This window comes from Ruditapes philippinarum, unplaced genomic scaffold (assembly GCF_026571515.1).
Source record: "Ruditapes philippinarum isolate M1 unplaced genomic scaffold, ASM2657151v2 ctg1760_1_1_1_1, whole genome shotgun sequence".
Lineage (NCBI taxonomy): Eukaryota > Metazoa > Mollusca > Bivalvia > Venerida > Veneridae > Ruditapes > Ruditapes philippinarum.
Window position 1 is genome coordinate 69,417 of NW_026864715.1, and position 13,826 is coordinate 83,242.

A 13,826-nucleotide genomic window follows, 5' to 3' on the forward strand; every position below is an offset into this window, starting at 1 on the left:
AAGTAAAATCTATGACCTCCCAGAACTAGATGCATAATTTGAACAACTTTGATAGAGGTCCACTAGACAATGTTTCAGGCCAAATATTTTAGCTCTAGCCATTGTTATTTCAGAGAATAGTATTTAAGATTTTACTGTATATCGAAATGGTTTTAATCTATTAAATCTATCCATTTTATTCTATCAAAATTTTACCCAAGGGCTATAATTTTAACAAACTTGGTAGAGGTCCACTACACAATGTTTCATGTCAAATATCTTACCTCTAGCCTTTTGCATTTCAGAGAAGATGTTTCAGTTTTTACTACACATATAAGGAAAACCTATGATCCCCACCATAGAGGCAAAATTTGTAAAAAAAAACTTTGGTAGAGGTTTTAAACATTTAAATAAAAATATAAATACAATTGATCAGTTGTATTTATTTTACTGACTTTGGCTTCTATTAATATCTTCAAGTTCCAGATTTCTACTGACATAACATGATTGAAGCGTAATAACATATAAAACATATAATGCTACCATTGATGTAAAAGTATGATACATATTAATGCCATTAAACGTTTATAAATATTTTAATAACTAAGCAATCAATATGTTTCATACAGAGGTGTAGGGCATATATTTCTGTCAAATGTATGCAATAAAAAAAAAATCTTTTTTTTAAAAATCAGTAACTTGAAACACAAAGGCAAGAAAAATGGAAAGAGTTTGTATCAAAATATATTTCAATTAAAAACATAGCAAAATAACAGAAAATCTAAATAAAGTTACAACTGGCAAATATAATTCTGAACATTGCACTTCGAGACATGGATAAATAATTGAATACAAATAATTCAAAGAAAATGTCTCTAATTAATGTATCCCATCACAATAGAAAAGATAACACTAAAAACTACTGGAATGATTGTCAAATAGATGATTGGAATAACAATACAACACATTATACTGTCTAGTTTTAATAACAAATTTTTCCCCGCTGAACTCTCCAGCCATTGTCGACTTATCAGTTTTATACAACAGCCTTCATATAGCAGGAAAATATGTCTTACTTCTAGGCAGATTGGATTTTCTGAAATGATAAAATGCAAATTTCTATATGTTCAAAAAAAAACAGAACAGAAAATTAGGTATCTTTTGATTCATACAAAGTACATTATCATTATACAAAACATGAAATATCACAATTTCACAGTATATGTATGTAAAATAATTACACATATATTATACATGTACACATATGTACATTAAGTAAGGTACATCATTTAATCACAAATCAAGATTCTGTTTGATTATATCTACACCTATGTTTGCCTTTGTAAAATACTTTTGAGAGCAGTAGAATAGATCTGATATTTTATCAGTATAATGCTACATGCTTTTGGTGTGGTAATAAAATGAAACAGGAGTTGAGAATTTTCTCATAATTTTGATGACAATTATAGAGTGTGTCACTGTGATTTTGACTTTAGATTTAATGACCTTAAAATCAATAGGGTTCATGAACTGGCCATAGGCAATGTCCGTAGTAAGTAAGGTGAACCATGGCTTATTCCATCTCAAGTTATTGATCAGATGAGGAAAACTGGACAGATGTACAGACAGATGACCTCATACTTTTTACATACTCACATTCAGTTCTTCCACAAGCATATTCACACTAGGTCTATCAGTGTTGGTTTGACTTGGGTACATAAACCTAACAATTCCTTTATCATCTATAATAAAATCTCCTCCCATCTGTAATATATAAATACTTCAACTATTAAATCTTATATTCTCACTCAATAAAATACCTAAAAAAACATCATTTACATTTAGTTAAAGGAACTCCGCTGAAGTCCAAAAGCCTAAACATACAATTTAAATTTCAAACATTCCACAATGGGGCCATTTAAATTCGAAAAACATGTTTAATATAATAAAGAAATATACTCCGTATTAAACTGAAAATGGTAACTTTGCATGAAATTGTTTTAACACTTTTCATTTATGGTATTTATTCACAATAAACAGATTTGTTCTGGAAAAATGGATTGAGCAAATGATTTGTAATTTTGCACATCCAGATCAACACCAAATGGTGCATGAGAAAAGTAAATTGTTTGATTCGCTAGTTGCTACTGTACTAAACTACTGTTCAGAAGTCTGGGGAATGAATGCAGGAACAGATATAGAACTTATTCATACAAAATTCTGTCGAAAACTTTTATATGTTAATAAATCAACTAATACTACTGGTCTCTACAGAGAATTAGGGAGAGTTCCTATGATTATTTTTAGAAAAATAAATATGATAAGATATTGGATCCATTTACTGAAATCAGACAACTCTTTGCAAAAACAAATTTATATCATGCTTAAGAATGATGCCAATAATAATATAACATACAATAATTCAAATTGGGCCTTTCATATAAAAACAATGTTAAACAATCTAGGACTTTCAAATATATGGATAAATCAAGATAATGGAAATTTTACATTTTTAGAAATTAAACAAAGGATATTAGATAATTATTATCAAGCTTGGTATGCAAATATAAACAATTCACAACGTTTACTTACTTACTGTAGGTTTAAACAATCTTTTAACTTTGAAACATATTTAAATTCAATAAGTGAAAGGAAATTTCGGATTGCCTTAAGTAGATTTAGATTATCTTCGCATAATTTAGAAATAGAAAGAGGTAGATATCTTAATATAGAACGAACTAATAGAATATGTAAATTTTGCAACCAAGATAATATAATTGAAGATGAGTATCATTTTCTTCTTGTCTGCCCAATATATCGAGAAATAAGGAAAAAATACTTCAAACCATATTTTTGTAGGTGGCCAACTCTTAATAAATTCGATAGACTGATGTCCACAGATAATGAAAGACAATTGTTAAACTTATCAAAATATATATTTTTTTCAAATAAATTAAGGAATACAAATGTAGTTTAGAAATTTGATAATTATTATATTGGTATCGATTTAAATTTACCTATGTCAAACTAGTTTATTTATTGTGTAAGCTTCTCTATGCAGAAAATATTTGATTGCTAATGATTTCTCGTGTCATTTGTCACCTTATGTCAAATGTATATTATGGCTAAAAGCATTGTAATGCTTAATTGCTAAATAAATGTTGTTGTTGTTGTTGAATCTCAAAAAAAAATATTTCCAATTCTGTAGTGAAAAAAAAACCTCAGTAAAGTCCCTTTAAGGTAAAATGGTACTATATTGGGGTGTCTGTCATTAGCAAATTAATTTTTTGTATCATAAGAAAGCGGTCAAAGTAGCTAACCTAAAAGAATGAAGTGTAGGGTGTACAATACAATGTATATTGCAATATATTGGAAATCACAGGATTTAAACTTTAGATACCTTAAGGCCTTGCATGTCGTCGTGAACAATATTGTAAACATACAAACAGAAACAATGAAATCACCTGTTGCGTGTCATCATGAACATTCTCATACGGTTTAGGTAAAGGTTTCCCTGCAAACATTGCCTCCGCATAATATACTAAAGATTTTACACCCCAAACCTGAAAATATAGTTCTCACTATTTCTTGTAATTCTTTAAAAATGCATGTAAATTTTATTCATATATTTTCACAACAGAACAGAATGGAGTTCAATTCAATCCAATACTTAAATTTGAGCTTGTAACTAGTTCAAAGCATAATACAAAATATGTTATCTTTTTAATACATCTTATAACTTCTTTCCATCTTTCACCTACATTGTATTCATGCATTAAATCAAAATGATAATGATCAATTAACCCTATGAAGTTTGGTAAAAATATTGATAGCAGTCTGGGAGGAAATGCTGTATATGTAATTGTAGTTGATACACAAAACTGACATGATACAATCACAAAAACTTACATCTGAACACTTTGTACTCGGGTCAAATACAGCATAGTAAATGTTCTTAAATTAGCTAAAAATTAAAAATGTCAAAAGGAACAAACCTTCAAAACTGATCTTTGGAGGCCAAAAGCATGGTAAATCTGAAAATATACCATCATTGAATGTTAGTAAGTAAACAACCATAAAACTAAAACTATGGCTAAATGCAATTCATTTCCCTTACAAATGCCGATGACTAATTACATGTATGTAGGAAAAGAAAAAAACTAAAAATAGGTTGTCACTGATAAAAAGTTTGACAACAGTATGAGTACAAGTTAAATGTTGATGCTGCACATCAAAGACGCTGCCAAATAATGTGAACAGTCAATCAGCAATGAAAATCGTTATCTATTACAGTTGAATATCCGAAGCACAAATCAATTTTTTTCCATGTTCTTGGCATGTGCTCGTTGTTTTATAATTTATTTGCATATTTTTGTGAAAAAGTAAAACCTAAAGCATAAATTCACAAAGTAATGCCATGTCTGAAATTCTTAAATGTTTGTCTGTTGCGAAAAAGATTGAAACGTCTGGTCGAAGCAAAATAAATTGGATAACAAGTAAAATTGAAATGATTGGTATACTTAAAATAAATTCAAGACAATATGTGCCGAGAATTTGTCCATTTAAATATTGGTGCAAACTGCATAATGTTCGAAATGATTTTGAGGACGAACTGTTCTGCAGTGGTCTCCCCTTACTGGCCGTAGCGTGACCAGTGCGCAGAGTTTGGCATACTTTTTTAAGGGTTGAGGGAGAACTGCCTCTTTGATAGTGGGCGTGGTTATGCTTTGTAACTTGTAATTTTATGATTCGACAAGTGATATTGATCAAAGTTGTCCTGGTTTGGCTGAAAATAGTTTAAATTTATCTTACATTTCTATCAGTGTCAAGAAGCATAGGGAATGGACACTGTGTATCAGTCAACCATATCTCTGCTCCTTCTTGTAAGCCAAATGAGATCACAACAACTTTACCACCTGCTGACTCAATTACATTCTGAAAATATGTTATTGACATTTACTTTCCTATAATTTGATGCCAAAATAAAGTATACATGTATTTCTTCTTTTTTTTTCTTAATGTATATACATGTATATGGCATTTTTCTTGATTCAATTGTCATTACATAAAAAAAGTTAAAATTTTCTGCAATGATGACTATATACTAGAATTACTTTTAATTGCACAGCATTAACATAGCCATTGGTAATGTGCATCTTTTCCAGGGCTTCTTTGAAAACAGTCTAAAGTTGCTGGGTTTTCATATCATTAACAATTTGCATTATTATAAATTCGTTATACAAGTAGTGATGGGGTATACAAGAGAATATAGCCTGCCTGACATAAATATAACCCTTGGCTAGTACCTCGGGAAGAACTAATAACATAAAATCCAATATGTGAGAATAACTACTACAAAGACAAGAGCACCGCTAGGCGGAGCATTATATGCCCGAAAGTATTTTTTTTAGTAAGGATGACCTTAACCGTTGACCTTTTGACCCCAAAATCAATAGGGGTCTTCTACCCAATATGGACAATCATCCTATGAAGTTTGAACATTGTGGGCCAAATGGAACTTAACATATGCTCCGGCAACTGTTTTCAGTATCAAGGTAATAGTGACCTTCACCTTTGACCTTTTGACCCCAAAATCAACAGGGGTCTTCTACCCAATATGGACAATCATCCTATGAAGTTTGAACATTGTGGGTCAAATGGAACTTAAGTTATCATGGAAACATATTTTTCAGTATCAATGTAATAGTGACCTTCACCTTTGACCTTGTGACCCCAAAATCAATAGGAGTCTTCTACCCAATATGGACAATCATCCTATGAAGTTTGAACAGTGTGGGTCGAATGGAACTTAAGTTATGCTCTGGAAACTGTTTTCAGTTATAAGGTAATAGTGACCTTGACCTTTGACCCCAAAATCAATAGGGGTCTTCTACCCAATATGGACAATCATCCTATGTAGTTTGAACATTGTGGGACAATTGGAACCTAAGTTATGCTCCGGAAACTGTTTTCAGTATCAAGGTCATAGTGACCTTGACCTTTGACCTTGTGACCCCAAAATCAATAGGGGTCTTCTACCCAATATGGACAATCATCCTATGAAGTTTGAACATTGTGGGTCAAATGGAACTTAAGTTATGCTCTGGGAACTGTTTTCAGTTATAAGGTAATAGTGACCTTGACCTTTGACCTTTTGACCCCAAAATCAATAGGGGTCTTCTACCCAATATGGACAATCATCCTATGAAGTTTGAACATTGTGGGCTAATTGGAACTTAAGTTATGCTCCGGAAACTGTTTTCAGTATCAAGGTCATAGTGACCTTGACCTTTGACCTTGTGACCCCAAAATCAATAGGGGTCTTCTTCCCAATATGGACAATCATCCTATGAAGTTTGAACATTGTGGGTCAAATGGAACTTAAGTTATGCTCCGGAAACCGTTTTCAGTTTTAAGGTAATAGTGACCTTGACCTTTGACCTTTTGACCCCAAAATCAATAGGGGTCTTCTACCCAATATGGAAAATCATCCTATGAAGTTTGAACATTGTGGGCCAATTGGAACTTAAGGTTTGCTCCGGAAACTGTTTTCAGTATCAAGGTCATAGTGACCTTGACCTTTGACCTTTTGACCCCAAAATCAATAGGGGTCTTCTACCCAATATGGACAATCATCCTATGAAGTTTTAACATTGTGGGCCAAATGGAACTTAAGTTATGCTCCGGAAACCAAATTGCTAACGGACGGACGGACGGACGGACAGACAGACGGACGCCAGGGGGTATAACATAATATGCCCTTTCGGGCATATAATAAAGAAATATCTTTTAACATTATTTTCTGAAAGGAGAATAGTTTCTAAAGTATCATGCCAACCTGTTCTTGAATGATATCAGCAATGTGGTTACGTCATGGAAGTCAGGCAAAATGTCGCAGCAATATTAGAACAAAACTTTGACCTTCAACTAATAGATCTTTCAGACTGGTTTGCTGACTAGTTCTTGCATCTTGCACAACACAATTTATAGGACCAGTCTCATTTAGTTGGACTGTGTCTCCTACATCACCTTCTAAACTCTTATCTACTTCTTTCAAAAAGCTGTCCCACTCTTGCTAGAATAGTAAACATGTTAAATGAGCAATGAGGTTTTAATCTATTAACAGTAGACACATATTGACAATACGCCTATTTTTTTACTGAAAATATCTAAAGATAAATACAGGACATGAAGTATTTAGAATTTCCAAAATAAAGTTACAAGGGTCTTAAAGACAAAGTTCTTAAACAATGTCACATTTAACTGACAAATATCAATAGAAAAAATAGAACCAACCTCTATACATTTACAGAAAATAATTTAGTAAAGCATTCTCAAAATAAGTAACAATAGGGATTTTTAAAAAAATTAAACCTCAACATCCAGTAGTTCTGTGCTAGCCTCTCTTAGCTTGACATTCCTGGCATATTTATGAATCTTTTCTTCCATTTCATCCTTTGTGCTTGCTCCAATGCTAACCGAAATTTAAAAAAAAAATCATCTTAAAATAGAAGAACAATGATTGCTAGACCAATCATCTAAAAAAAACTTAACTCAAGATTTAAAAATCACAAGTCATCATTGTCAATTTTTATAGAAGAAACTTCTAGAAATAAAAATGTGCTTATTTGGAACCCCATAGTTACTGTGGTATTTATTTTTTATTTATTTATACAAAAGAAAAATGATTTATACATATATCAAGAAAGAGCAATTAGTAACAAAATAAATGTATAATGAGACCGATTTATATTATACAGATAAGGCTTTACAACTGTTAGTATCTCACCTTTCAAAGCATTTTTCATAAGCTGCTGCCATACCAAAAAGCTTGCCAATCTTACTATTTACAAATTCACTGATGGATTCTAAAAATAAAACAAGATTGCATTTGAGAAAAATGCTATGCAACCGCATGGTTCAAATTTCATAGCTGTACATCAAAGGACAAGAAAGTAGGTCACATCATCAAAATCTAGGTCACCTGATATCAAAGTTCAATTTTACAACTAAAACTGTGCACATGGTCAAAATGTTGTTGCTGTACATCAAAGGACAAGGAAGTAGGTCACTGTCCCCTTGGGCAAGGCATAATTTTGACCCAAGGGTTTAATTCAAAACAATTTTGATACAGGTCCACCAAACAACATTTCAAATCAAATATCTAAGCTATAGCTTTCTCCCATTCAGAAAACATTTGTTTTATTTTCTGTTTTTACTATGTGTACATAATGAGAATCACTGCCTCGGGGCAGGGCCAATTTTGACACCAGGGGAAAAATTTTAACAACTTTGGTAGAGGACCTATAAATGATATTATATATCAAACATCAAAGCTCTATGCCTTGTACCTTCAGACAAAAATATTTTTTATTTCTTCACTATATGTACATAATGAAAATCAATGACCCCGGGGCGGAACCAATTTTGACCCCAGGGCTATAATTTGAACAGTTTGCAAGAGGTTCACTACACAATGTTTCATGCAAAATATCTTAACTCTAGCCTTTGAAAATTTAGAGAAGATGATTTTTTAAGTTTTTACTATATACATATAAGGAAAACCTATGGCCCCCGGGGGGCGGGGCTAATTTTGACACAAGAGGCAAAATTTGAATAACTTTTGTAGAGTACTTTTAGATGATATTATTTAACAAATATTAAAGCTCTAAGCCTTGTACCTTCAGACAAAAGAAGTTTTTATTTTTTACTATATGTCTATATTGAAATCAATGACCCCCAGGGCGGGGGCAATTTTGACCCCAGGGCTATAATTTGAACAATCTTGCTAGAGGTTTACTACACAATGTTTCATGCAAAATATCTAACCTCTAGCATTTGTCAATTGCTAGAAGAATTTTTTTTGAAGTTTTTACTGTAAGTTTTTACTATATACATATAAGGAAAACCAATGACCCCCGGGGTGGGGCCGATTTTGACACCAGGGCTATAATTTGAACAATCTGGGTAGAGTTCTACCAGACAGTGCCTTATGCAAAATATTAAAGATCTAGGCCTTTTGGGTCTTTACAAGAAGGTGTTTTAAGTTTTTACTATATGTACATATAGTGAAATCAATGACCCCGGGGCGGGGCCGATTTTGACCCAAGGGCTATAATTTGAACAATCTTGGTAAGGGTCTACCAGACGATGCCTTATGCAAAATATCTAAGCTCTAATCCTTTTGAGTTTTTACAAGAAGGTATTTTAAGTTTTTACTATATGTACATAGTGAAAATCAATTATCCACGGGCCGGGGCCAATTGCGGGGTGGGGCCGATTTTGACACCAGGGCTATAATTTGAACAATCTGGGTAGAGTTCTACCAGACAGTGCCTTATGCAAAATATTAAAGATCTAGGCCTTTTGGGTCTTTACAAGAAGGTGTTTTAAGTTTTTACTATATGTACATATAGTGAAATCAATGACCCCGGGGCGGGGCCGATTTTGACCCAAGGGCTATAATTTGAACAATCTTGGTAAGGGTCTACCAGACGATGCCTTATGCAAAATATCTAAGCTCTAATCCTTTTGAGTTTTTACAAGAAGGTATTTTAAGTTTTTACTATATGTACATAGTGAAAATCAATTATCCACGGGCCGGGGCCAATTTTGACCCCAGGGCTATATTTTGAACAATCTTGTTAGAGGTCTACCAGACAATGCCTTATGCAAAATATCCAAGCTCTAGGCCTTTTGGGTCTTTACAAGAAGATTTTTCAAATTTATTCGTATAATTCCTTTTGGTTGCCATGGCAACCAGATTTCTGCATGGAATGAACTTCTTTGAACAACTTTGGAAGCCCTTCACCAAAGGAACAATCCTGCCAAGTTTGGTTGAAATTGGACTAGTGGTTTTTCACAAGAAGATTTTTTAATTTCACTATATAATCTATATAACACACACACAAACACACACACAAACACACACACACACAGGTGAATCGCTATATGCCACCGCATCGCAGATGCTGCGGTGGCATAAAAAGTAATAGCAAGTTAATATATACCGTATGAAAGCAGTGAATCATTGAATGAAGTATTCTCTCCAAAATAATATAAGTGAACTGACCATAGTGTAATTATTTGGGAATGATGTCAATTTTGACCCCAGCCCTTTTATTTGATCAAACTTGGTAGACACCCATTATTAGAAGATGTTTCATGCTTAATATCATAGCTCTAGCTCTTTTGGATTTTTAAAAGAAGATTTTTTAAGTTTTAACTATACATTGTATACATATAAGGAATATATATGATATTCCCGGTGCGGGCCAATTTTGACCCCAGGGATTTTATTTGAACAAACTTAGTAGACACTGACAAGATGATGTCTCATGCCAAATATCTAAGCTCTAGCTCTTTTGGTTTTTTCATAGAAGATTTTTTTTAAAGTTTTTACTATAAACATATAAGAAATATGAATGACCCATGGGGCGGGCCAGTTTTGACCCCTGGGATTTTATTTGTATAAACTTGGTAGACACTGACTAGACGATGTGTCATGCAAAATATCTAAGCTCTAGCTCTTTTGGTTTCTAAAAAGAAGATTTTTTAAGTTTTTTTCTTTCGGTTTTTGCATGGAATTAAATTTTTTGAACAATTTTTTCAAAGTTGACCACCAAAGGAACATTCCTTTGAAGTTTGGATGAATTGGCTAAGCGGTTTATGAGGAGATGTCGTTTAAAGTAAAAGTTTACAGACAGACAGACGAACGCTGGACTGAAAGCGATCACAAAAGCTCACATCTCACTTTGTGACAGGTGAGCTAAAAATAGTTCTACTAGATCATAAGATGCCTACTTGTAGATGAAATAATGCATGGATGGACACCAAAGGTTTTCTTCTACCAGTAAAAACTTGAAAGTCACCAATTATGTCAGTGTGACATAAAACACAACAAACAAACAACATCAATAATGTAACCATCTCAAAATACCTTGAGCAGTCTGTCTACCATACTGAAGAAGATCTTCCAGAGTGTTAGCTAGCTGACATACAGCCTTAGCCATTCCCTCTATATCCACATCTGTATCCATCATTCAACTTCTACAATAATAAATATCTTTTAAGATTAAGTGCTATAGCAATTATAATATTACATTTTGAAAATAAAGTGCAACTTAAAATATTCCAAACAGTCCATCTTTCAATTTCATCAATAAACAATCACATTTGGTCCACTGTAAGATATAGGTATATTCATATTCACTATGGTCAAAACATTTAGATGCATATACCCAGGAACGTTTCCTATTGGGAGTATTTTTTAATGGCATAAGTTGCAGGTTAAACTGACAAAATATATACTATATACTTTGTCCATCTTTTTTACTACTGTAGCAAACAAGAGCTTTGTTGAAACATGGAAATATTCACCCAAAGACAAATTTACAAGAATATATCATGAACAAAAATGTGCCTTAAAGAATTCAGATAACTGAACATTATGACTAAATTTAATTTGATTGAAAGAAATCAATTGAATCTAGGTTGCAATTAGTTAAATGTAGAGAAAATAAAAGATAGCCTGTGTTTTGATATTACGGTACTTTCATGCATACAAAATATAAACACATTCAGTGAATTCCTTTTTATGAGATATTCTGTGGAAACAAAAAAAATCACAGAAAATTTGCTGCAAAAAAGGCATAACTCTATTAATAATGACATGATTGCCACGAAACATCAAACTTGAATTGTGTTTTGATTAAACTGTTACATACTGACATGCCAAATAGAAACGCAATCACTGAAATCTTTCAAAAGCTATCTTGCTGAAACCACTAGTTTCACTTAAAAAATGCTTTAAAAGGGGCACAACTAATACCGTAAGTTGATTGCAGCAATAATCCAACTTGACTTTTCTTTTGAAATTACAACCTTACATGCCAAATATAAACACAATCACTGAAATGCTTCAAAAGTTATGCTGCGAAATTGTCTACTGACAGACAGATTAAAATGGTCTTTACAGGATTTTGAAAAAATGCACCAATCTTTTTTTTCATGATCATGACTCATGATCATGACATAAATATAGTCACATTGCATATTATTGTTATGAATTATGGCAAAGGGTCAACTCAGTCCTATACAAACACAGCATGGGTCAGCTTGGCCTACTAGTATTAACAAGAGCAGTGACAAATGCCCCAGAAAAGGTTTCTTAAGCATGCAGGTTTTATAAAAAGAAGAGAATGAAAGTAACTGATTGCTTAATATATTGTTCTTATGAAATGAAGTGCTACATGTACATGATTGTTGTGTAAGTGGGGACGCACGGACGGACATGAGCCTTAGCCGCGACACATCATCTTGATGTGGTAGATCTTTGTGCCAAGTATTTCCAAAAGCTTACCATGCATGACAAAGTTACAGTCCGGACATGAATGTGTATCTTCAAACTCTTCTCGAGAGAACTATAAGTGTGACCTTGAACTTGAAGGTAGGGACATGGGTCTTGAACACGACATGTTGTCTTGATGTGGTAGATGCCTAGTTATTTTAAAATCCTTCGATGCATGACAAAGTTACAGTTCGTACACAAATGTGTGTACCTATAAACTCTAATTGTGATAAAGTGAACTTCAAAATGGTAGTGTGACCTTGACCTTTGAGGTAGGGACATGATTCTTGAATGCTACACATCGTCTTGATATGGTAGACATATTCTAAAATCCTTCTATGCATGACAAAGTTACAGTTATTCTAAAATCCTTCTATGCATGACAAATTTACAGTCCGGACACAAATACGTGTACCTATAAACTCTTGTGATAAAGTGAAAATTTGAAAAGTTAGAGTGACCTTAACCACTGAGGTAAGGACATGATTCTTGGACATGACACATCATATTGATGTGGTAGACATTTGTGAAAAGCAATTTCAAAATCCCTCAATGTATGACAAAGTTACAGTCCAGACACAAATGAAGTGGGGACGTACAGAAAGACAGATGTCGGGTTTAACGTAGATGCAACCAGTATAGTTTTAAAGGCCGGGATGGCCCGATTCACACTATCGATCAGATCTCAATAGGAGGCCAACATAAGTCTGCTTATCTAGTACGTATGACCAGAATAATTTACATTTCACCGGTATAAAAGTTTCAGTTTTTATTAAACCAAGGCATATAATATGCAACTGGTTATAACAAACAAACGAACAGAAAAATAACTGTCAAAAATCAACTAATATTTCACAATAAAAGAATACAATTATGATTAGAATCTAGCTAAATAAACAATTTTTAAAAAGGTATGGTGGCTGATTTGGTACGCATTTGTGCGTCTAGTTGGCGCTGGCGACAAACAGCATGTTGTCAGACTTTTGTCTTGTTGCTAACGATGCACCCCAAACAGCATGTTGTTGCGGTGTCACATTGTAAGCCAAGCGACAGGGCGACATCGCGACAATGCCCCGCACGACAACGACAAGACGACAGTGCGCCATTTGGCACTTTGTTGTGTTGTCGCAAGCGCCAACTTGACGCACAAAAGCGTACCAAATCAGCCACCATAATTGTTCATTTATTTTAGTATTTTTACAAATTGTAACAAATGGGAACTGAGAAATCAGAAGTAGACTATTTAGACTATTAATTAATATCTATATTTTAACATAATGTTTTTACAAAAGTATAATTTTTTTATCACAACTATTCATTACTGTAATTACATTAATCTGTCAAGTTTAAAAATATTGTTTATTTATGAATCCTTTTATAAACTAACCTTTGAACTTGCCCCGGAAATGGGCAAAGCCGAAGTAAATATCACAAAGCAGTAATTTTATGAGAGCTGTAAATTAGGGGATTAGAAGAAGAAAAGCTAATCCAAGTCTCT

At 33.1% G+C, this 13,826-nt stretch overlaps 1 long non-coding RNA gene and 1 pseudogene across 1 annotated transcript; both read right to left on the reverse strand.

The window, feature by feature from the left end:
* Positions 1-402: 402 nt before the first annotated feature.
* Positions 403-13,803, reverse strand: LOC132726615 (uncharacterized; annotated as a pseudogene).
* Positions 5,402-6,759, reverse strand: LOC132726616 (uncharacterized). The gene is made up of 2 exons (XR_009625220.1): positions 6,553-6,759; positions 5,402-6,407 (listed from the first exon to the last, which is right to left on the reverse strand). It is a non-coding gene; the product is annotated as an uncharacterized LOC132726616 (long non-coding RNA).
* Positions 13,804-13,826: the final 23 nt, after the last annotated feature.